The sequence below is a fragment of the Ursus americanus genome, chromosome 23 (genome assembly GCF_024610735.1).
Source record: "Ursus americanus isolate L20-20 chromosome 23, mUrsAme1.1.p, whole genome shotgun sequence".
Classification (NCBI taxonomy): domain Eukaryota; kingdom Metazoa; phylum Chordata; class Mammalia; order Carnivora; family Ursidae; genus Ursus; species Ursus americanus.
Window position 1 is genome coordinate 30,328,790 of NC_142149.1, and position 23,987 is coordinate 30,352,776.

Below are 23,987 nucleotides of genomic sequence, written 5' to 3' on the forward strand. Positions count from 1 at the left end.
AGGCCAGCTTGACAAGTTGAAATTAGATTTCTTTGTTTAGAGTTGTCAGTGGGTCAGAGTTGTACTTTTCCCTTGGGAGAGAGCTAGGGAAAGTCTCCCTCCCACTACAAGTTTGGTGAGAAGGTTTCAAGGAAACTCTAACTCCTGAAATTGGGAAGAAGGCAAGACTGAGGCTCTCACCACTCCTATCCAACCTTTATTGGAGTTCCTAGCTAGTGCAATAAGGCAAGAAAAAAAAAGTCATGGATTGTAAAAGATGAAATAAAACTGTCTTTATTCAAAGATGACATAATTATATACATAGACGATCTCACAGAATCTGCAAAATAAGCTATGAGAGCTAATAAGTGAGTTTAGTAAGACTGCAAGATAAAGATCAAAACCCCAAAATCAATTATATTCCTATACTCTAGGATTAACAGTGGGAAACAAGGATTTTTAAGTACTATTTCCAATAGCATCCAAAAACACAACATATTTAATATAAATCCAATAAAATATGTACAAGATCTATATGCTGAAAACTACAAAACACTCATAAAATAAAAAAGAAGACCTACATAAATGGATGGTTCATGGATTAGAACACTCAGTATTGTTGAGATGGCAATTCTTCCCATACTGATGTATTGATTCAGTGTAATCTCAACCAAAATCCAGGATTTTTTTTTTTTAAGAAATTGACAAGTTGGGGGTACCTGGCTGGCTGGGTTGGTAGACCATGTGACTCTTGATCTTGCTGTTGTGAGTCCAAGCCCCATGTGGGGTGTAGAGATTACTTAAAAATAATAATAAAAAAGAAATTGACAAACTGATTCTAAAATTTATTTGAAAAGACAAAAAAATCTAGGACAGTCAAAAGAATTTTTAAAAAGAACAAAATTGGAGGATTCACAGTATTGGATTTCAAGGCTTACTATAAAACTAGGGTAACCAAGGCAGTGTGGTTTGTCAAAACGATATACACAGATCAGTGAAACCAAATAGAGAATCCAGAAATAGACCCATACATGTATGGTCAATTGATATCCAGCAAAGGCACAGGCAAGCCAATGGAGAAAATATGGTTCAACAATAAATGGTGCCCAATCTATTAAACATTTATATGCAGAAGTAAACCCTATGCCATATATAAAAATTAACCCCAAATGGGTAATAGACTTGCTTTCAATGTAAAATTCAATACTGTAAAACTTCTAGAGGAAAATGGAGGACGAAATCATCGTGATCTTGGGTTAGGCAGAGATTCTGTAGTTACAAAACTAAAAGCATGATCCTTAAAAAAGAAAAAGTTGATGTTTTCAACTTCATCGAAATTGAACACTTCTGCTCTTTGGAAGACACAGTTAAGAGAATCTTCGAAGTACTACGGTGTAATGTCCTGTGATGACTGTAGTGAGCACTCCTATGATATATAGGAAGGTTGGAAAGAAAGTAAATCCCAAGAATTCTCATCACAAGGAAAAAAATTTTTTTTCTTTTTTTCCTTTTTAAAAATTGTACAGGGGCGCCTGGGTGGCTCAGGCAGTTAAGCATCTGACTCTTGATTTCGGCTCAGGTCACGATCTCAGGGTCATGAGGTTGAGCTCTGTGTTGGGCTCTGTGCTTAGCACAGAGTCTGCTTGAGAGTCTCTCTCTCCCTCTGCCCCTCCCCCACCACTTACTCTCTCTCTCTCTTTCTCTCTCTCTCTCCCTAATATATAAATAAAATCTTTAAAAAAATAAATAAAAATCGTACCTGTAGGAGATGGTGGATTCTAACTAAACCTGGAGCAGTCATCATTTCACAGTGTAGGTAAGTCAACCCATGATGCTGAGCCTCTTAAGCCCAGACGGTGACGTACGCCAAGTGTAGCTCAAGGAAACTGAAAAACATAAAATCAAAAAACACGGAAAAAAACCCATAAAACCTCAATTTGTTACTGATTCTCAAATTCTTAACTTATGTACAAATTCGAAGATTTGAGTGGTCATCTCATCGTATCTAAAGAAATGAGCCGGTGGAGGAAAAGATTTTCCAGGTCTTCTACTTACTCCTTACCAGATGAGATTTCAATCTTTCTAAAGATAAGTCATTTGCAACATGTTAAAAAAAAGACAGAGAGAGAGAGTAAAAAGACAAGCCACAGACTTGGAGATGATATTAGCAAAACATATCTAACCAGAATATATAAAGAACTGTCAAAACTCCATACTAAGAAAACAAGCCAGTGAAAAAACAGGCAAATATTTGAGTTGACACTTCATCAAAGATGATACATGGACAGCAAAGAAGCACATGAAAAGATGGTCAACATCATTAGTTCTTGAGAACGCAAATTAGAACTATGAGACACCACCACACACCTATTAAAATGGGTGTGTATATATATATATATATATATATATATATATATATATATATATATATATATATATATATATATATATTAAAGATCTTATTTATTTATTTGACAGAGAGAGAGACAGCCAGTGAGAGAGGGAACACAATCAGGGGGAGTGGGAGAGAAAGAAGCAGGCTCCCAGTGGAGGAGCCTGATGTGGGGCTCGATCCCAGAACTCCGGGATCACGCCCTGAGCCGAAGGCAGACACTTAATGACTGAGCCACCCAGGCGCCCCGTAAAATGGGTATATATTTTTTAAGAAATTGACAATACCAAGTGCTGGCAAAGATATAGGGCAGCTGGAATATCCACATGGTGCTGGTGACAATGCAAAATGGCACAGCTACCGTGGAAACCAGTTTGATGGTTTCTTATAATATGACCCAACAATCCCACAGTCCCATTCCTAGGCATTTACCCAAGTGAAATGAAAACATATGTTCACACAAAAACCTGTACGTGAATTGAATGCTGCTAGTGGCTTTATGCATAATGGCCAACACCTGGAAACAACCCAAAGCCCTCCAGTTAGTGAACGGATAAACATACTGGTGCATCCGTACTGCACGAGCCCACTCAGCAGGAAAAAAGGAACAAGTTACTAATCCTCAGGACAACACGGATGATTCTCAAAAACACTGTATTAAATGAAAGAAGCCAAACTCCAGATCTACGTGTCGAATGAGTCCATTTATATGACACTCTGGAAAAGGCTAATATTTAGGGACAGACAACAGATCAGCGGTTGCCAGGGGCTGGGCTGAAGGAAGGAGCTGATTGCAAAGGGAGAAGGGAATTTAGGGGATAATGAATTTAACAGTTACAATATATTATACACATTTATCAAAACTCATAGAACTTTACGCGAAAAAGGTGAATGTTGCTATCTCCATGTTTCAGGTGGTTTTTTTTTTTTTTCAATTTTTCAATGCTTAAAAACATAGTTGAATTTAAAGAAAAAAAAGTTGGGTGACAGGAGATTGAAGATGAAAAGGCCAGACACTGGAATTTCTTTAGAGAGGGTTGGGGTGTGGTGTGACTCTCACTTTCCTCTTGGGAAGGAGTAGGGAGTGCTTCCCCTCACCTCAAGTGCAGAGAGAGAAGCTCCCAGCAGACCACCCGCTGAAGGCTGGGTATGGGCTGCGTGCGTGCTGAGAAGGACCCGGGGACTGGAAACTGAACTCAAGTTTGAGAAAAAAGTTGCGTAGATGACTGAAGCAGCCCAGAAGCGCAGAGAATCAGTACATTTGAGCGATCAGTGTGCTACCTTGAAAGCCAAAAGCTCGGGGTTCTAAATACCTCTAGGAAGGGTGGGGTTGTTTTAAAGGGACACACCCACTGAACTTCCTACAGGGAACGAGACTGGAGCAGAAACCGGTAGAACGAATACTGTTAGGTACCCCGCTAAGGGGGTCCCTAAGCAGTTAGCCTAAGAGACGTACTACCTTGGTGGAAGGATTCAGTTGTAGGGGAAACTGGAGGACCCCATGAAAGAATTGCCAGCTCTAGGCATCCACCCCAGTGGCGCCACTGTCAGATCAGACCTTTCCTGCCCTTGACCTTTCATGCTCTCATCCCCAAGACCCTGGGGGACCAACAGGAACTTAGTGAGGAGGGTGGAGGTGATGGGAGGAGCCCTCAAGGGAGAATCATCAGGCAAACCTGCAATGGATTTCTGGAAGCTCCAGACCAGGAAATCAGTTTCTAGAACTCAGTAAGAGATGAAATGTAATGAAAGTCATTATTTTTTCTTTTAGATAAACATGAATTATTCACCAAAGACCTAAATTCTGTTTTATTACAGCTTCACATTTATCAAGGAGATAAAACATGTTTTTGGTCTCCATCTCTGGGAGGGAAGTATGACCTCACCTTGCTCAGTGGAACAAACACTGAGTGTAATGGTCACTTTTAATTGTGGAAGAAGGTGAACTGACCACGGGCCAGGGTGCTAAACACTGTGGTTATTTACGTACTGCTTGCGTCCGTCCTGAATAATGCTCTTATGCCTCGGCCGCCTGAAAGCGCGAATTGTCCTCAGAGAGAACACTACAGGACTTTTTGTGATGATCTTAATGTCAGATTTTGCATTCCTTTAGGAGGATGTTAGGGGTCTCATTGACTTAGCGTGCTGATTCTCAAGTCTGCCCTTAAGATGGAAGGTAGGGGGGTAAAGTTCTTTCCGAACCCGGTTGGGGAGGAGGAGGAAGATGAGACGCCAGGAGTTAAACCCAAGGATGGATTTGAGCCCACGGCTTGATTGAACTCCTGTAAGTAACTCCATTTTCTCCAAGGGCTGCATTAGTCTCTCATGACAAGGGTCTTCTAGGGGCTCGGTCACTTTCGGAGGTGACTGAGGTACCATTACTGGAACGGAAGAAGGTGACTCCACCCCTCAGGGAGAGAGAGCCCTCAAGTGTCTGAGCTCACTTTATCGGGAGACTGCAACGGTGTTTGTCAACCCAAAGAGTGATGTCAGATTTAATTTTGCTGTCCAGGGCTTTGTAAACCCGTGATGAAATGTATCCCAGAACCTAAATTACTCTTGTTGTGATTGTCATTCCTGAGAGCTGGTCTTTTGTGATAATCTTTCATGACACTGGGTACACCCACACCTCGTTCCCCATCTCCCCTGTGAAGGATGACTGGCTTGGTCAGTGGAAGCATCAAGGTAATCCATGACTTTCTCTCTTAGTGTTAATTTATCTTCTCTGAGGTTTGCTTCAGACCTAGGATGGGACAGGGGAAAAAGTAAAAAAAACACCCACCTACATGTGCCCGGAGTATGTTTAAGTGAATCCTAAACACCCACGTTCATTTTGGTCCTCATCACTTAGCTGGTACAATAATTATTGAATTATTTTATGTGTCCTTGTATTAGCTAGTACTCCTTTTTGCAAGTATTAGAAACTCAACTTGAGGCTCATGTGACTGAAAAGACCAGACATCGGGGAAAGCTTCAGGCATGGCTAGATCCAGAGGTTTAAATCAAGGCTTCAGGACTCAGTCTCTAAATTCTCTCTCTTTAGGCTCATGCCTAAACCAACTACTGCATCCAGGAGGTTGAAATAGAATAAACAGTCATTTCCTCAGTTAGCTCTAACTGACCCACAGGACGAAATGGGAGAAGGGGAGAGACTCCTCAAAGGAAAACAAAGTGTTGTCACTTGGAAGAAAGGGACTGGAGGTTGAGCAGAAAAACTTCCATTTGTTAAGAGCAAACCTTGGCTCTGTCTTGTCTGAGCTCTGCCAGCTTGGGCAAATTATTAAACATTGCTGTGCCAGTTCCTCATTTTTAAAATCAGGGAAATAGTAGTCCATACTCAAGGATGTCAAAAGACTAAATCAAGTCATCTGTGTAAAGTGCTTAATACAAATAGTAAAAAGTTAAATGGCAGTTGTAATAATAATAACATCAATTATTGCTATTTTTATTATTAAAACTCCCTAATAATAAATTCATATCTATTTTTCTGGCATCTGGTTTAATACCTAGCACATAGTAAATATGTAACAAATGCCTGTAGAATAAATGAATGGATGAATAAGGACACATGAAACCTTGAAATCATCACATTATCTCTGATTATAAAGAAAGTATACATAGGTTAGGTTAATTTTATTTTAGGTTTATCAACTTAGGTTAACTTTATTTTATTATTTTGAAATGTGTCATACACATAAAAAACCATGCAAGTACATGCTAAAGAATAATAACGAGGTGAGACCCAAATGATCAGCAGCTAGGTCAAGAATGAAAATCGGTGCCCTTCCCCAACTGCAATCCCCTCTATCCCGCAGAAGTCCATTATCCTAATGTTTTGCGATAGTTATTCTCTTGTTTTACTTTATAGTGTTATCAATTATGTATCCATCTCCAAATAATACAGTTTAATCTTTATTTTTAAACTGTATAGACCTCAGGATCTACTGATGCAATCGTTCCCTTTTGGCATCTTTTGCTTCAACATTGTGCTTTGAGGTTCTTCTATGTCGATGAGTGAGTGTAATCCATTCCTTCTCAATGCTCTATGGCATTTCGCTGTAACTGTATTTGTTCTAGTGTTAATGGGCATTTGTTACCAGTATTGCTGCTCTGAATATTCCTTGCATTTCTTCTGACATATTTTTGGGAAAGCTTCTCTAGGATCTACACCTGAGAGTGGAATTATTGGGTTGTTAAGGCATGTACGTATTTGACTTTGCTTGATAATGAACTTTTCCCGAAGTGCTTGGAAAAATTCACACTCCCACCTGCAGTGGATGAGTAGTGAGTGATCCCATTGCTAAACACTTTCTGCAGTTGTAATTATCAGACTAAATTTTGCCAATCACGTATGTATGAAATGAGATCTTCATATGATTTTAATCAGAGGTTGTATGTTTCTTGGTCATTCATGTTTCTCTTATGTAACGTCTGTGAAGTTCAAGTCTTTTGCTTGGGGAAGATGATTTGTTTTCTTATAAATTCATAACAGTTATTTCTATACCCTGGATATTTGTCCTTTAACAGTTATATATGTTAAAAACAAAATCCAGTGTAAACAGAAGGAAGGAAATAATGATAAGACCAGAAATTGCTGATATACAACATAAAAAACAATAGAGAAAAATCAATGAAACCAAAGCTCGTTCTTTGAAAAGATCAATACAATTGGTAAACTAGCCACACTAATGAAGAAAGAAAGAGAGAAAGAAATGTATACTTAAAATCTTCCCATAAAGAAAACACCAGTCCTAGATATCTTCACTGATGAATTCGAACAAACAGGAAGAAATAATACCGATTAGACACAATCTCTTTCAGAAAATAGAAGACGAGGGAGTCCTTCCTGACTCATTTTATGAGGCCAGCATTACTAAGCCAGCAAAACCAGACAAAAACGCTACAAGAAAAGAAAACCATAGACCAAAATTTCTCAGGAACATAGAAATAAAAATCCTTACCAAATACTTAGCAAATTGAATCCAGCAACATGTAAAAAGGATAATACATCTGAGATCAAGTGGGGTTCATCCTGAGAATGTAAGATTATGTGATATCTGAAGTGTGACCTTCAAAAATCGATGTAATTCATATAAATGCAGTAAAGAAGAAAAGTCATATGCCCATCTAAATAGAAAAAATATCTCACCAAACTCCACATCCACTCATGATATAAACTGTCAGCAAACTTGGAATAAAAAAAAACACTTAACCCGGTAAAAGATGTCTTCAAAAAAATCTACAGTTAACATTATGCCTAATGGGGAGATGTTGAATGCCTTCCTCCTAAGACTGAACAAGACAAGTGTGTCTACTCTTACCAATTGTATTCAACATTTTAATGGAGTCAAGAGAATAAGGCAAGAGGAAAAAAAAAAGGCATACAGATTAGAAAGGAAGAAATAAAATTGCCTTTATTCACTGAAAAAGGATTATCTATGTAGAAAATCTTAAGCAATCTACAAAAAAGCTACCAGAAGTAATATGAGTTCTGTAAAGTCACAGAATACAAGTTCAATATACAAAATTCAATTGTGTATCCATAGCTTTAGCAACAAAAATTTTAAAATTGAAACGTAAAGATCCTGATGTGATTTTGATTGGGATTAAATTGATTCTATAGAACCTTGACGAGAACTGATACCTTTACTAACTTGAGTCTTTCAACCCATGGACATGATACAACCTTCCACATATGTAGATCTTCTTTAATACTCATTAATAGTGTTTTATAGTTTCTGTGTAGAAGTCTTGCACATGTAAAGAAGATTCATTCCTAGGTTTATTATGTTTTCTGATGCTATTGTAAATATTATCTTTTAAAATTTCATTTCGACTTGCTTACAGCTGAAGTATAGAAATTCAATTGGTTTTTTTACAATATTTACTTTGTACCTAGCAATTTTATTAAGTTGACTTATTAACTCTGATAGTGGTATATTCCTTTGGATTTTCTATGTACACAACCTTGTCTGCAAATATTGCTGGTTTCTTCCTTTATAATACCATTAATTTCTTTTCTTGCCTTATTACATTAGTTAGGACCTCTAGGTACACAGCCTTTATCATGTTATGGATGCTTCCTTCCATTCCAAGTTTTCTTTTTCTAAACCAAGAATGGACGTTGAGGGGCACCTGGCTGACTTAGTTGGAAGAACATGTGACTCTTGATCTCAGGGTCATGAGTTTGAGCCCCATGTTGGGTGTTCTTTTAAAAAAAAGAATGGGTGTTGAATTTTATCAACTAATATAGCTAATGAACGCATGATTTTTCTCCTTTATTATGTTGCTTTGCTCATAGTGCATTATCCTTTTCATATATTGCTGATTTGCTTTGCTAATATTTTGTTTATGATTTTTGAATCTCCATTCATGAGAGAGATTTGCCTGAATTTTTCCTTTCTTATACTTTCAGGTTTGGGTATCAAGTTAATGCTAGATTCATAAAATTAATTGAGGGAATGGGAGCTCTTTTTAAATTCTCTGAAATAGCTCATATAAGATTATAATTATTTATTCTTTGAATGTCTGGAATTCATTACCCATTTCATCAGAGTCTGCAGTTTACTATGGAGGCAGGTTTAAATTTACAAGTTCAATTTCCTTCGAGGTTATAGGATTGTTCAGGGTTTCTATTTCTTGAGTCAGTCAGACTTTCCTGAGAATGTGCCTGTCTCATAAAAGGTTTCAAATTCAGTGACATAAAAATTTTCGACAATGTCCTCTTATTTTGTTTCAATGTCTGTAGTCTCTGTATTTATATCACTGTTTCATTCCTGATACTGTTTAAGCTTTTTCTCTATATTTCCCAGTCTTACAGAGGTTCGTCACTTTTATTAGTCTTCCAGAGGATCAATGTTTGGCTTTGTTAATTTTCTCTATTGTGTTTATTTTCTGTTTCATTAATTCCTACTCTTAGCTTTGTTATTTTCTCTCCTACCTTTCTGGAGTTTATTTTGCTGATCTGTTTCTAACTTCATGCAATGGAAGCTAAGCTTAATGGTGGTTTTCTTTCTCTCTTTCTTTTTTAAACATACTATTTTAGGCCTTACCTTTCTGTCAGTGTTATTTAGCTCTATTCAAAGATTTTGCTATGTCTTTTCATTATAGTTTAGTTCTTAATATTTTCTGATTTCTCCTATGTTTTCTCCTTCGAGCTCTTGGTTATCTGAATATATGTTTCTGAGTTTCTATGCATATAAGGGGTATTCTAGTAACTTTGTGTTGTTGTCAGAGAATACAGTCTATAGGATTTCAGTCCTTAAGAAATGTATCGAGATTTACTTTATGACCCAGCATATAGTCCATTTTTGTCCATGTTCTGTATTTGAAAAGATGGTATTTTTTGCAGTTTTGGGGAGTGGCATTCTGAATTCATCTGTGGTGCCACCCAGTCCTGCTAAAGCTGTCTGGGGAGGTCACGATCATGTACGATTCAGCTCTCCTGCTGAGGGGAGCATAGTTGACCGGAGCCCTAACTGCTATGAATCTGGATCCACCAACACACTTGTGCTGAGACCACTCTTCCCCTGGGCTGTTCCCAGCACGTAACTGAGCAGTCAAGGGGTTCGTGCAGGTTCGTTCCCCTAATGGGCAACTTTGGCTCAGGGCCACCCCATCCGTCTGGCCAACACGTTTGTAGAACCACATTGGAATCTGAAACTTCCTCCTTTTTCCTTCTTTCTCCCCCTCCTTTCAGACCTGTCTACCACTGCTTCCTTCCTCTCCTCCTTCGCAGGCAGTCTCCTCAGTAAACCTCTGGCACATCTAATCCCATCTTGGGCTCCATTTCCTGAGCTGACATATTGTCCATTGGCTTGTTCAAATCTCCTATATCCTTATTGATGATCTTTTGCTGTTTGTTCCACCAGTTAATGGAAAAGGTGAGTAAAGTGTCCCGTTATGACTGCTGATTTGTTTCTTTCTCTTGGTAATTGTCAATTTTGGACTTAATGTACTCGGAAAATTATTGAGCGTATAAATTTAATATCCTGTTTAACTAATTGCTTAACTTTTCTCGTTCGTAGCCTACTTTTTGCCTTAAGTTTATTTTGCTTAATGTTAAGATAGCTAAACCCTGTACACCTTTTCTTAGTACATCTTTTTTCATCCTTTCACTTTCAAACTCTGTATGCTCTTGCTTAAGATATGTTTCTTAGGAAAAGAAATATGTTTCTTAGGAGCAGCATATGGTTAGTTTAAAAAAAAAATCCATTCCGACAAGCTCTGTATTTTAGGGGAAGCATTTAATTCATTTACATTTGTTATAATTATTAATATTTTCAGGTTTATAGCTATCATGGTTTTAATTTCCTGTTTTTTATTTCTGTTTTTCCCACAAGTTCCATTATCTTTCTATCCTCTCCTGCCCTCCTCTAGATTGATTTGTTGTTTTTTCCATTTTCATTTTTTTCCTTCCACTGGCTTAAGAACTGTTACTACTCTGTAAGTGGTTTCTCTAGAAACAGCAGTAAATAACTTACCAACATCAAAGTTACTCAATAATTTTATTCTTCTGAAAAATATCAAAACCTTACAACTTCCATTTACACTTTGCTGACGTCTATGCTATGACCGCTGTGCTTCTTAATTCTATCAGTTTTCCTTTCGCAATTCCGTGCCTATTATCATTGTTGCTTCATATAGTCAATATTCTATCTGCTTTTCACTTTTTATGTGCTTTATTGCCTCTTGCTCCTCACACCTCACACATCAGGACTAATTTTTCTCTTGCCAGGTGTGAAGGTTTATTGGTAGCAAAGTCTCTCAGTTTCTGTTTGTCTGAAAGTGACTTTTCCCCTGCCCTTAGGGATGTGGAACTGAAAACAACCGTTATTCTCTCTCAGCACACTGAAGAGACTCTACCCTGTCTTTTGATTTCTATTGATACCAGTGAGTAGCAAGTTGTCTGTCACTTCTTTAAAAATAATCTGTCTTGGGGCGCCTGGGTGGCTCAGTTGGTTGAGTGTCCGAACCTTGGTTTCGGCTCAGATCATGATCTCATGGGGTGTGGGCTTGAACCCCGTGTTGGGCTCTGGGCTCAGTGGGGAGTCTGCTTGAGATTCTCTCCCTCTTCCCCTCCCCCCACTTGCATGCTCGTGTTCTCTCCCTCTCAAATAAATAAAACTTAAAAAAAATCTGTCTTTTCTCTCTCACTGCTCTTAAGGTATTCTCTTTGTCTTTGGTGTTCTGCAATTTCACAGTGATGGATATTCACAAATAGTCATGGTGATATATGTGATTATCTATCTATCTATCTATCATCTATCTATCTATCTATCTATCTATCTATCTATCTATCTATCTATCCATCATCTATCTACTTATCTATCTATCTAGGCATCTACCTATCTATCTAGATAACTTTTCCTTGGGATTCCTTGGATTCCTTGATTCTGTGGATTGGTATTTCATGAGTCCTGACAATACTCAGTCCTGTCTATTCAAATGTGGACTCTGTCCCATCCTCTTTTCCTTTCGTTTTGGGACTATAATTAGATGTTTGTTACAATTCTTGATCTATCCTCCATGTCTTTATTTCCTCTTTCATATTTTGTCTTTGTCTCCCTATGCTGCAATTGGGAAATGTTTTTCAGACCAGTCTTCCAGTTTACCCATTCTCTTCACATGTGATTTTTCAATAAATCTGTCCATTGAGATTTTTTTGTTTTTTTGTTTTGGTTTGGTTTTTTTGGTCCACAGGGTTCTTTTTGTTCCTTTTCAATTTTGCTTATTTTTTATAGTTTCTTTTTCATGTATAGGTTTTCATGCATGGACTTTGTTTTTTACCAAACATTTAAACATGGTTGTTTTATAGTCTTCATCTTACTGTTCCAGGTTCTGAGGTTCTTGCACGTTTGTTCCAGCTATCTGATGCTTCTCACTCTTAGTTTTTAGTGCTTTATTCCACTGTATATTTAGTATCTTCCTTCCTTTCCTCCCTCCCTCCTTTTTTCCCTCCCTCTGTCATTTAACTTTAACCTGATCATTTTCCTTGACATTTTATATGTGGGACTACTTTGAGGTCTGGGATAAATCTGGCTTCCTCTATAGAGGATTCACTTTTTCTTCTGCCAGGTGCTGGAGGCATTACTATATCCTGGGATGACTCCAGTTACATTCTTCACTTGGGGTGTTCAGACCACCCAGAGAGTGTGGATTTTTTTGCTATAAACTGTCATGGACAGCTTGTAGTTTGAATGTCTTGTGGTGATTCCTGGCACATGTGTGCACACGCACACACACACTCATACACATCTTATCCTCTCAACTGCAAGGTTTGAGGCAGATTTCCCTTGCAGCCTCCAGGAGGAAGCTGGAGGTATTTCTGAATCCATTTTTCACTACAGGAATAGCTTTTGGAGATATCCCATCTTTATGTTGGAAGATCTCTTGTTAGACTCCCCATCTTGGGCATACCTGGGGCTTTGGCTCCTTTTTTATAAGTCTTTGAGGCCATGAATACCAAAGTTCAAGTTCACCAGGTTCAGCAAATGTCCTTGGAGTGCTGTGCTCCGTTGATAACTCTGAGCTCCACATCGTTCAACCCCTGGGCTAAAAAGATCCTTAACTTTTCTGTTCATTCATTGATGCCCTTCAATTATTTTGAATCCAGAGTGTTTAGTTGTTTTCAGTAAGTATATTGATTTACTTGCCATGTTTCCAAAACTGGAAATTGGTTTTATGGAAAAAGAAAACACTTGTGTTTATAATTCGATCGTCTTCACGTAAATAGTGCGGATATATGGTATCTATTGAAAGTCCACTGCGTTTTTGTAGATTAATCATACTGTGTATTTGAAAAGTGCTTTTAACTTTTCAAATTGCTTTCACATGTATCTGTGGATCTCAAGGGGGGTGGTGCTGCCCTTCAGGGGAGTTTTGAAAACTCGAAGGCATTGTTTTGGCTGTCATGAGGAGCCGGACCATTAGCAGCATTTATGTGGGGCCAGCGATGCCAGACTCCTACAAGGCACAGGATTGTCCTGCCCAAAAGATAATTGTCCTGAGTCTCCTATGACTCTTGAATGTCCCCCTGGACCTTGAGAGACTGAATGTCTGGTGAGATTTCAATATAGGAGGTGTGTTTTTTCCTCATGTTTTTTAACACCTTATCCCATGTCATAACTTAGGGAATTATTTTACTACTATACGTCTTAATAAAACCTAGCTTATTTGGGAGAATATCTTCTTTTTTATTTTCTCCACTTTGATAATCTTTCATCTGTCTCGGTATGTTTTTCTTACTTCAATTCAGGTTCCGTCTCTCTGTTTCTTATCATATGCACACAAGTTCAGCATGTTACCACTTACCCTAACATTAATTTCATTGTGGTGAACACCTCTGCTTCTTGTTTTCTTTTTTTTTTTAAGATTTTATTTATTTATTTGACAGAGATAGAGACAGCCAGCGAGAGAGGGAACACAAGCAAGGGGAGTGGGAGAGGAAGAAGCAGGCTCCCAGCAGAGGAGCCTGATGTGGGGCTCGATCCCATAACGCCGGGATCACGCCCTGAGCCGAAGGCAGATGCTTAACCACTGTGCCACCCAGGCGCCCCTGCTTCTTGTTTTCTTAAGTTCTAAATCCAAACTAATATGTTTGTTATAACCCATTGCTATCATCTTACTTCTTCATTGTGCCTTTTAGTGGCATCATGCCAGGGCATTTATAGATTGAACTAGAAATAGTAGCAAGTAACTTGCCAAAATCAAAGTTACTCAATAACTAAATGTAGCAGGAGAGCAGCCATAGATGATATGTCACCAAATGTATGGCTGCATTTCAATAAAACTTTATTTATAAACACAAGGGCTGAGGGCTGCCTGGGTGGCTTGGTGGGTTAAGCACCTGACTCTTGATCTCAACTCAGGTCTTGGTCTCAGGGTCGTGAGTTCAGGCCCCACATTGAACTCACAAAAAAAGCAAAGCAAAACAAAACAAAACAAAAAAACAAACAGGTGGTGGGCCAGGGATGGCCTGGGGCTATCGCTCCCCCACTCCTGCTCTGTATGATGCCTTTCAAAGCACTCCAGACAGACACGCAGAGATAACCAGAAAAATCACTATAATTCTCTCCTTCGTACTTCGTTGTATTTCTCCAATTCCCTGACATGTATTACTTTTATGCATTACTTTCATATGTGTGCATTGATCTATTTTCACAGGTCCCTTTATTTTCTGGAACAAGGACTATTCCATAACACATGTACATAGCTCCAGATTGAAAAGACACAAAGACCATATAGTGAAAAGTCTCCTTCACACCTGTGTTCCAAGCCACCTATGTTTCTTCCCCATAGGCGAGCAGTGTTATCCTGTTCTTGTTCCCAGAGACATGTTACCACATGCAGTCAGGTTAACAGGGTCACGGTGGTGCCCAGCTCCAAGAGACCCCATTTATATTGAGCTCCTGGGATGCCACTGACATAGAATACAATGGAATTGTGCCCCTGGAGTTGTGTCATGCAGTGGCCTGACCAAAGATGTTTACTGTGTATATGTGTGTATAAATATACACTTACACATACATGTAGATATATATATATATATTTTTTTCTACCCCCCTTTTAAAACCAAGGATAGCATATTATGTGCATACCGCTCTACCTGGCCTTGTATTTCTGGTTAACAGACCTTGATACTTATTTCACGTCAGTTAGTAAATACCCTCCATCCTTTTTGATGGTGGTGATGCCGGTAAGGATGGTGGTGGTGGTGGTCACTTGCTGAGTTTTGTGTGTGCGCTGGGCATCACTCCAAGTACTCCACACGTATCCCTCCCACAGCGTTCACAACAAGCCCATGACACAGGCACAGAGAGCTTGTAACCCAAAGTCACAGCTGATATGGACTCACCCTCTGAGGTTAAAAAAGAATTCTCCCGATTCCTTCTAGTCCTGGTGTGGGGTTGTGTTTCACATTTACATTTCTTTTCCATTTGGAGTTCTTCCTGGTGTAACTATGAGATCAGGAGCCAGCTCCATTTTCCCTGATGGCTCCAGTTCTTCCCCGCACAGTTTCCCTGCTGCTTCCAGATGCCACCTTTCCCACACATGAAAGTCTTGAATGATATGGGCCTGTTTCTGGACTTTCTATCTGTTCCATTGTCTGTGTTGTCACGTGCCAGTGCCACACTGTTTTAATTCTTGAGGTTTCACAATTTGTGTTACTAGCTCGTAGGGTTTTATCTCCCTATTACTTTCCTTTCTCAGAGCTATTCTGGATACTCTTGACTTCCTGATTTTCCACATCCATTTTTTTTATTGTGGTAAAATAGACACGACATAAAGTGTACCATTTCACCAGTTTTAAGTGTACAACTCACTGACGTTAAGTATACTCACGTTATTGTGCAATCATCATCACTATTTCCAGAACTATTTTTAATCCACTTCCAGCACTTTTTAATCATCCCACACTGAAACTCTGTACCCATTTAACAATAACTCCTGTTCTCCCCTCCCCTCAGACCCTGGCAAGCCCCACTCTACTTTTTTTTTTTTTAAAGACTTTATTTGTTTATGTGACAGAGAGACAGCCAGCGAGAGAGGGAACACAAGCAGGGGGAGTGGGAGAGGAAGAAGCAGGCTCCCAGCGGAGGAGCCCGATGTGGGACTCGATCCCAGAACGCCGGGATCACGCCCTGAGCCAAAGGCAGACGCTTAACGACTGAGCCACCCAGGCGCCCCCCCCCCCATTCTACTTTCTGTCCCATGAATCTGACTATTCTAAGTACCTCCTATCACTGGATTCATACCGTATTTCTCCTTCTGTGTCTGGCTTATTCCACGTTGCATAATGTCCTCAAGGTTCGTTCACACTGTAGCCTGGGTCACTTCTCATTCCTTTTCATAGACGCATAATATTCCATTGTAGGTTCTGCGTCTCCACGCATCTGTGATGGACACGGGGGTGTTTCCTCCCTCGGGCTGCTGTGAATAGTGCTGCTATGAGCATGGGCTGCTCCACATTGATTTCAGAATCAGTTTGTTCAGCCCCATCCTTCTACTGCTTTTATAATTACTCTCTACCCCCAAATCCCCTCATACACACACCTTTCCACGGTCACTTACACTTCGTTCAATTGTGACATGCCCCAGATGTGTTTCTGGACTCCTCTTCCATCACTGCAGGGTGGATGGCTTGTACTTCTGCCTGCCCGGATCCCCCCTTTCCTCCTCTTCTCCGGAAAGCTCTGAAACTGCTCTTCACTTTTCTCTGCTCTCAGTCCAAGACTCCAGCTCCTGGCTTCTGGGATCGGTTCTGAGGGACTTCACCGAAATTTTTGGTAATAAATTGCTCTTCTTGCACTTCCTCAGACCCTGCCCTCCTCCAGCCTAATAATGGAGTTCCTGGGCATTCCCAACCATGTCCTGGCTTCCCTGCCTCTGGGAAGCCCTCCTGGCTCCCCACGTCCAGCGCTGGCCCCTCCTGGAAGCCTTTCTGCTTCTCCCTTGTCTGTAACTGCGGGGCTGCTGGTCTCCTTCCCTTGCCACTTACCCCCTCGATCTTGTCGAAGAGCCACGCTGCTTGTGCACCGTCCCTGCCTCTCCCCTCTCCGTCACCCACTGCAGCACAATGTTTTTTGCAGAGTAGCCGCTGATGTGAATTGTGTTAAACCAAGATCATCCTCCTCTGCATGCCTGGGTTCAAGCAAAGCCCCCAAAGCCCTCCCACACCAGGCACAGAGCCTCAGGGAACTGCTCCTGACACCATCCTGTTGGGGACCTGTGACGTCTGGGCACAGCCTACTTCCCCTTGAGGTCCAGCTCTCCAGGTCCTGATCCTGGTCCCCTGCAGGGTCCTATATGTCCTGGGTCCCTGTGCCTGAGTCACCGCCTTCCCAGGCCAACTCCGTGATGAGTTCTGAAGAGCAGGAGGTGGGTGGGCTGCAAATCCGATCCGACTCATGCCTGGCTCACTGTGTGGTGGACTCTCCGCCCCTCAGGCCGCAGTTCTCATCCTGAAAAGTTCTCTGCAGCCTGATTTGTTGTGAACGTGTGTATGTTTGTATGTTTCATTACATTTCATGTGCATCTTAATTGCTTTTTTCTCTTTATTTCTGAACATTTAAAAGTCACTTATTCAACAAATGTTAACTGGGTACTTCTTTCGTGCTGGGCAAGTGCAGTGAATGAGACAGACAAGGTTTCTACCCTCATGGATTGTACATCCTCATGGATGGGGGGAGGGAGCCGGCAATTAGCAAGGAATCGGAAATTAGCACAATAATTTCAGAGAGTGAGAAGGGCAAAGAACAGAAACTAGGATAGTGTGCTGGAAAAGGATTTGGGGGTGCTGGAGAACATTTTGGATTTGGGTGTTTCTTCTTCCTCTCTTTTGAGATCCAGCTTCCATGCTGTTAGGAAGCCCATGCTGCCTCATGGAAAGACGGAAATAGAGGCTAATTGAGGCCCTCAGCTGGGCTCCCAGCAGGAAATAAATACGGCAATGAACTAGAAAGCAATGGGTGGGGAGGTGACTTGAGAGAGGTTGAGCAGAAAAGGCATTTGCAAGGAGGTGGTATTTGAACTAAGATTTGGAAAGTAATAGGGAGATGTCCATTCAGTGACTGGAGCAAGAACATTCCAAGCAGGCTGAACAGCATATGCAAAGGGCCTCAGGAGCGGAAGTTATTCGTTTTGTTTGAGAAATGGTAGGGGATGATGGCATGATATAGATTGGAAAAGCAGGCCTGAATCAGATCACGTAGGGCCTTTAAGGCTACACCAAAGGGGTTGAGCGCAGTGCGAAGCCACTGGAGGGACTGGATTTGCGTCCTAAAGAGACCTCTCTGGCTACTCCGAGGGAAGTCCCAGAGGGTGAGTTAGAGGAAGAATTCATCTATAAGGTGGATTCCCTTTACAAAAATTTAACCTATGAAAAAAGCCAACACAGAAAAAGATACATTGGACATGATACAGATAGGGAAACTCAAGTCCAGAGAAGTGGAATGATGTGAGCGATTGTGGAGAACAGATCCAGGAGTCCACGAGGGACCCATGAGGCAGATCAAGGAGACTGGGGGATGCGCAGCCAACCCCATTTACTTTAATTCCCCCAATTTTGCTCTGGTCACCAGTTTGGTAAGAAGAGAATTTCAACATCTGTAAGTAATCCAAAAGCCTTCCTAACCTGCCTCCCCACCCACCACCACCACCAACCGCCCCAAAAAAAAGAAAAGAAAAAAAGAAGCCAACCCCAGAGCTTGTACGCCTGTATTCTCCACAATCATTGCTCTGTATGACAGCTCTTGTCGTCGTGCATTATACATGAATAACTAATCTACCAAACACAAACCCGCTGATGAAAAACGCACGTTGGATCTAGAATGTGAGCAGGGTAGAGAGTAATATTAATTTCACTGGTAAATAACAAAATGGAAGCAAACATGAGGGACGTTAAGACAAGAATTGTGTTTCCGAACACTTCTAGGAAAGGAAACTTCCCAAGGGACACGGGGAGGTGGAAGACTAGAATCAGGCTCACCGTATTTGGAATGTGCAGCCACCATCTTTTCTTCTTCTGGGTTTCATAAGCGTAAGGAACATCATGGGTCAACCAACTGGCCATTTAAACCACTGTCTGCCTCACCCAGCTGAACGGTTTATGTAATCATCTTCTAGTCTTCTCTAATGGATGTAGGCGTTAGTCTTCACTCACCAGTCACTACTGACGTGGGCTCCAACAAAGTCTTATGCTTTTCCAACTTCCATAGTGCTTAGCATCATGCTAGGTGTGCAGTAGGTGTCCAGTAAATGCATCCTTCCGCAAACGTCCTAAATGAAATCCGTCTCTGCCTCCAGCATTTTCCCAAAAGGTGTTACTTGATGATTAAGGATGAACTCCTAACCTCCACATCCAGGGAATGTTCTGGAAATATTTCAGCTTTTCTCCTCTTCCTCCTGGATTTCTTGGTGGCACCTGACAGTGTGGAGACCTTTCAACAGTCGTTCCTGACTCTGAAATTTCCTGGTTCTAATCTTTCCTCACTCATGGACTCTCCTCTCTGACCTCCAACGATTTTTTTCCTTTGTACTTGCAAGTGCATATGCCCTGAAGACTGTTTTTCTCTCTTGTCATTCTTTCCCAATAAGACATTAATTACATCTCATTTCAAATCAATGCGTGTATCTATTATCATCTGTCATGTTATATGCAAGATGCCTGCTTATGGGCCTGTGTCCCTAACACAGACTAGACTCCAAGCTCCTCTTGGTGCCCTCGTGCCTGGCATCGAGCGGACAGCAGGGATATGCTCAGTATACAAGCCCAACTGAGCAGACGGTCCTTCAAACTATGCTTGCAGGTAGGTCGGGGCAAGAGTAGTAGCCCCATTATATAGAAAGGGCACCCCAACAGGCTCAGGGAGGCTAAGTAAATCCCGAAAGCACAATTCTCAGTCCCAGCTACTGAGATTCTCTGTCTTCAATGCAATACGCATTCCAATTTTGCCAATTGTAAAAGGACTGTCAAGCTAATCTTGATGCTGTCTAAATACTGGCATCCAGTCCTTTTCATGCTCTTCTGAACAGGCTCGAATTTGCCAGTGCCTCTCTTAAAATATAGCCCGCAGGACTGAGCATAAAACTGCATGTGGCCTGACCTGCCAGCACGCGCTGGGATTACGGCCTCCCTCCTTCCACACTCCGCCGTTCTATTAATAGAGCCTAAGATTGCATTAGGGTTCTCAACAGCCTCCTTGCGCTGTAGGTTCACATCAAGCTTGCGATCAGCTAACCCCCCGGGTCTTCCTCATGAATGCTTTCTGTCAAGCCAGACCTCCCCATCAGCCACTTGGGCAATTGATTTTTGGAATGTTCATGATTATCTGTGATCCAGACTAGAAGATACAAAGCCAGGGCTCGCCCTCCTTTCTTGTGTGGCATCTGCTGAGTGGGTGATGGGGTCCTGGGGTCTGCTCAGAACCCAGAGGCGTGGCCATCCACTGTTGGGGGGAGGGGCTCCAGCATCATCGGAACCACGGAAGCAAGAGGATGGTGACAAAATTAATTTTCTGGTTCACTTCAATTTATTCTTATGTTCATTCCTTCTCCTCTTGGGTGACGGTCCTTTCTTCATCTTGTTCTAATTCTGGGTGTTTTTATGCACAGCCTCTTGTTCCCGCCACCCATGGGCACAGCCACACTTTGGTTTCTTATGCCCTCTCCAAGCGGTATTATTTTTAGCACGAGCGTCTTACTCAGCGATTTGCTGTGAAGTCTGTCCTCTATTGTCCTCCCTCCTGATCTTTTCTCTGATTCCTTTCTTCCCTCTCTGTGTGTCCATACCACGTGTAGCTACGTAGATTTGATTTCCGCCTATTTGAACCCCCTGCGGGGGTTACAGTGCTTTCTCCCTTCCTTACCCTACCCTTCCCTTCCCTTGTTTTTCAGCCACTTCGAACTGGTAACTGTAGAAACTGCAGTGCGGGCTATCGTGGTGGGCCTTGGTTTCAGCTTCAGGAAACCTCAGGATCTGTGGGGCTTGGGTCTTACAATTTGATGGCAGCCCCCACCCCCTCCCAGCTCTGGAATCTGGGGCCCAAGAGGCAAGAGGCAGCTTCTCTTTCCTCCACCAGCAGAGGGAACTGAAACGCATGGGCGCAAGTAGGCGTTCCCCGCATCCACCAGAAGAGGGCGTCATACCCACGGTCCTCCAAAGTTGGAATTCCTCACACGGGAAGAGATCCTGTCTGGTTGGCCTCCCAAAGACCCAGAGAGATGACGGGATGACATCACAGCCAGGCTTCCTACTGCTGTTTTGGCCATCTGTAATACTGGGTAAATGGTAAAAAGCTAAGGATTTTGAAGAAGTGGACCCAACATTGGTCCAAACTAACGGGTGGTTTTGTGGGTTGAGCTAGGGGCTTGCTGTGGGCGACCTGGCAAGCTGATGGGGTCTGAGGCTAGACGGTGAAAGCCTAGGGGAATGTTTGGAGGTCCCAGACAGAACTGCGCTGTGTGTGAGGGGGCCTGGGTGGAGGGGCCCCTGCTTGTTTCCAGCTGTGACACCGAAGTTTCTGCTCGGCAAGGCAGAGCACGGTGGGGATGGGGCAAGTGCCCAAATGAGTGCAGAGGTGTAAGGGAAGGTGACCGCGGCACCGAGTCAACCGTTTCCAGGTGGACTTGAAAGGCATAGCCATTTTCTCCTGCAGGCCCCGGCACCTTTCATCAAGACCAAATTGGTAACTGATTAAAAAAAACAAAAAGAAGAAATGGAAGATTAAGCTCTAGAGGCCAGAGGAGAAAATGGTTTCCAGGTGCAAAGGACCACCGCTCTATTAACACCACTGAGCGTTCAAGGAGCCCGCCGTTCTCCCACCCTCCCGGGCAGCGCTGGACACCCACCAGGTCTAGCAGGCAAAGGGCTCCCTACCTGCCAAGCAGCGGAGACGCTTAATAAAATATTTACCTACACGTATAAGGATAATGATGACTGAACGACAAACGGCAGTTAAACAGCTTTCAGCTGCATGGGAGAGCAGCTCTGGGAGATTGTCCGTGAAAATGGTCACTTTCTGTTTAATTCCAGAGGCTTCTCTCCTGTGCCTGCCACGCCCACACTCACCTAAGGGAGCCATGGTCAGGGAGGGGGCTCACCAGCATGGCACAGGGTGCCCCCTGCAGGGAGCTGCCCCCCAGAGGGGCTGGAGCCAGCCTCGCACCCAACCCCAAGCTACTGTCCACCTCATAACTCCTGAGGAATGAAGATGTCCAAGGCCCTGTCCGCCACCGCACCTAGAAGGATCCTCGCTGCGGTCACTCCATAAACGATGTTGACATTTATTAGGAGTCTGACTTTTTCCCACTCAGCTAAACTTGTAAGCAGCATTTGCCCTGGTTGGGTGTGATCATTTTGAGTTGGGAACGAAGAAAGCGGAAGGCAGAGGGGACAAAAAGGAGCAAAAGTCTTCAACCACCACACTAGATTTCTAGCTGTGTCCTATGGGAACGTGGAAAGGGAAAAAGGAAAAATTTTGGCTAACTATGTTTCCCCAACCCCTCCCTCCATTAGGGAGCTTTTTTTTTTTTTTTTGCGTTTCCCTCCCTGGCCTGGGAAAGAAATAACAAAGCAAAGCAAATTTTCTCCGTCATTTAAATAGACTCTTATGTCTCTAAGTATACCAGACAATGTTGGAAGTAAATTACACATAAAGATATTTATATGTTAGATAAGTAAAGAGTGTTTGAAAAATACAGTTTCGCTTTCAGCCTCACACCCTCTGCCTTTGTTCATTTTCTTCCCAGATATTTTATACCTCCAGTTACAACGGTTAGAAAGATACCATCTTGGCTTTCCCACTTTACACAGATCTAGAAGAAGGACCAACCAACGAAAGGTCTGTGTGCACATGCATATTTTCTATTTCTTGGAAGAAAACAAACCAGCTTTGAATTTAAGAGCATGCTCAGAAGTTGTAAATCTTGAGGAAAGAAACTATTTATTTATTGAAGGGAAATACAAAGGGCCCATTACTTTTAGACGTGAAATTTATACTTGGGTGAGATTTTCATGAATAAAAACTCATTTCACTAAATAGTTTCTGGTAAAAATATGGTTTGCTTTTTTGGTGCAAAGTCTGCCCTGTCTGTTCTTAAGGGGAGGCTTGTGAGAGACTATGAGAGATGAAGTGAACATACTCTTTAATCAGAGAGGCACTTGGCTTGGCAGTGAAATGCAATCCTGAAAAGTAAACAAAGTACATCGTGTGAAAAAGAGCAAGTTTAAATTAATCTTGCTTTTCCAATTTGAAAACATGCTCATGGTTGTTAGCAACTGAGTCAAGACATTTAAATCATATATATACTTTTATATCTTGACAGTGACCTTTTATAAGTGTGCAGTGGGGATAAGATGATGAGCAAAGCAATGCTCCAGAAAGAGCATTTTAGGTAATTGAACATGAAATGTGTTGCAATCTGATAACATTAATAATACGCAATCGCTACTTTATATCTAATATGCAGTTCATTTGGCCAGAGTCTAACTAAAACGCTCTATAAATGTTAGCATACGAATCCTGGTGCGAGCCTATAAAGTAAGCAGCTCTATTTTAGTGTGTTTTGAAGTATCTCTGTATTCGTTCTCTATTCCGGGTAACAAATTATCCCAATTTAGTAGCTTCAGACAACAAGTCTTTACTATCTCACGTGGTATCTGAGGGTCAGGAAGCGGGAATGGCTTAGTTGGGAGGTTCTGGCTCAAGGTCTCTCAGGAAGTTGCAGTCAAGGCCTAGGCCAGGGGAGCAGTCATCTGAAGGCTTGACTGGGGCTGGCAGATCTGCCTTTTATGTGTCTAACTCACAATCCTGGCAAGATGGCATTGCTGACAGCAAACCTCAGTTCTTCTCCACATGGGCCTCTCCATTGGGCTACTTGATGGTCTTCACGATATGGCAGCCGGCTTCCCCCAGAGCAAGTGATCCAAGAGAGAGAGCAAGGTGGGAGCCATGATGCCTTGTGTGACCTACCTTGGAATTCACCTACCATCATTTCCCTCACATGCTGTTCATTAGAAACCAGTCACTAAGTATGGCAGACACTTGGGGGAGGGGAACCAGGCTCCACTTCTTAGAGGAGTATGAAAAACATTGTGGTCCTATTTTAAAACCAC

General features: G+C 41.8%; 1 long non-coding RNA gene across 3 annotated transcripts in view; it reads right to left on the reverse strand.

Moving 5' to 3' along the window:
* LOC123776942 (uncharacterized) overlaps nt 1–23,987 on the reverse strand; it is a 46,188-nt gene that overhangs the window by 12,204 nt on the left and 9,997 nt on the right. Inside the window, exons 3-4 of one of the 3 annotated variants that reach the window (XR_015721316.1) lie at nt 1,739–1,865; nt 248–778 (exon numbers count right to left, since the gene is read on the reverse strand). This is a non-coding gene — a long non-coding RNA (uncharacterized LOC123776942). Of the gene's footprint in view, nt 1–247; nt 1,406–1,738; nt 1,866–23,987 lie in introns of those variants that run through there. The other 2 variants (XR_006775539.2, XR_015721317.1) reach the window with 2 other exon arrangements.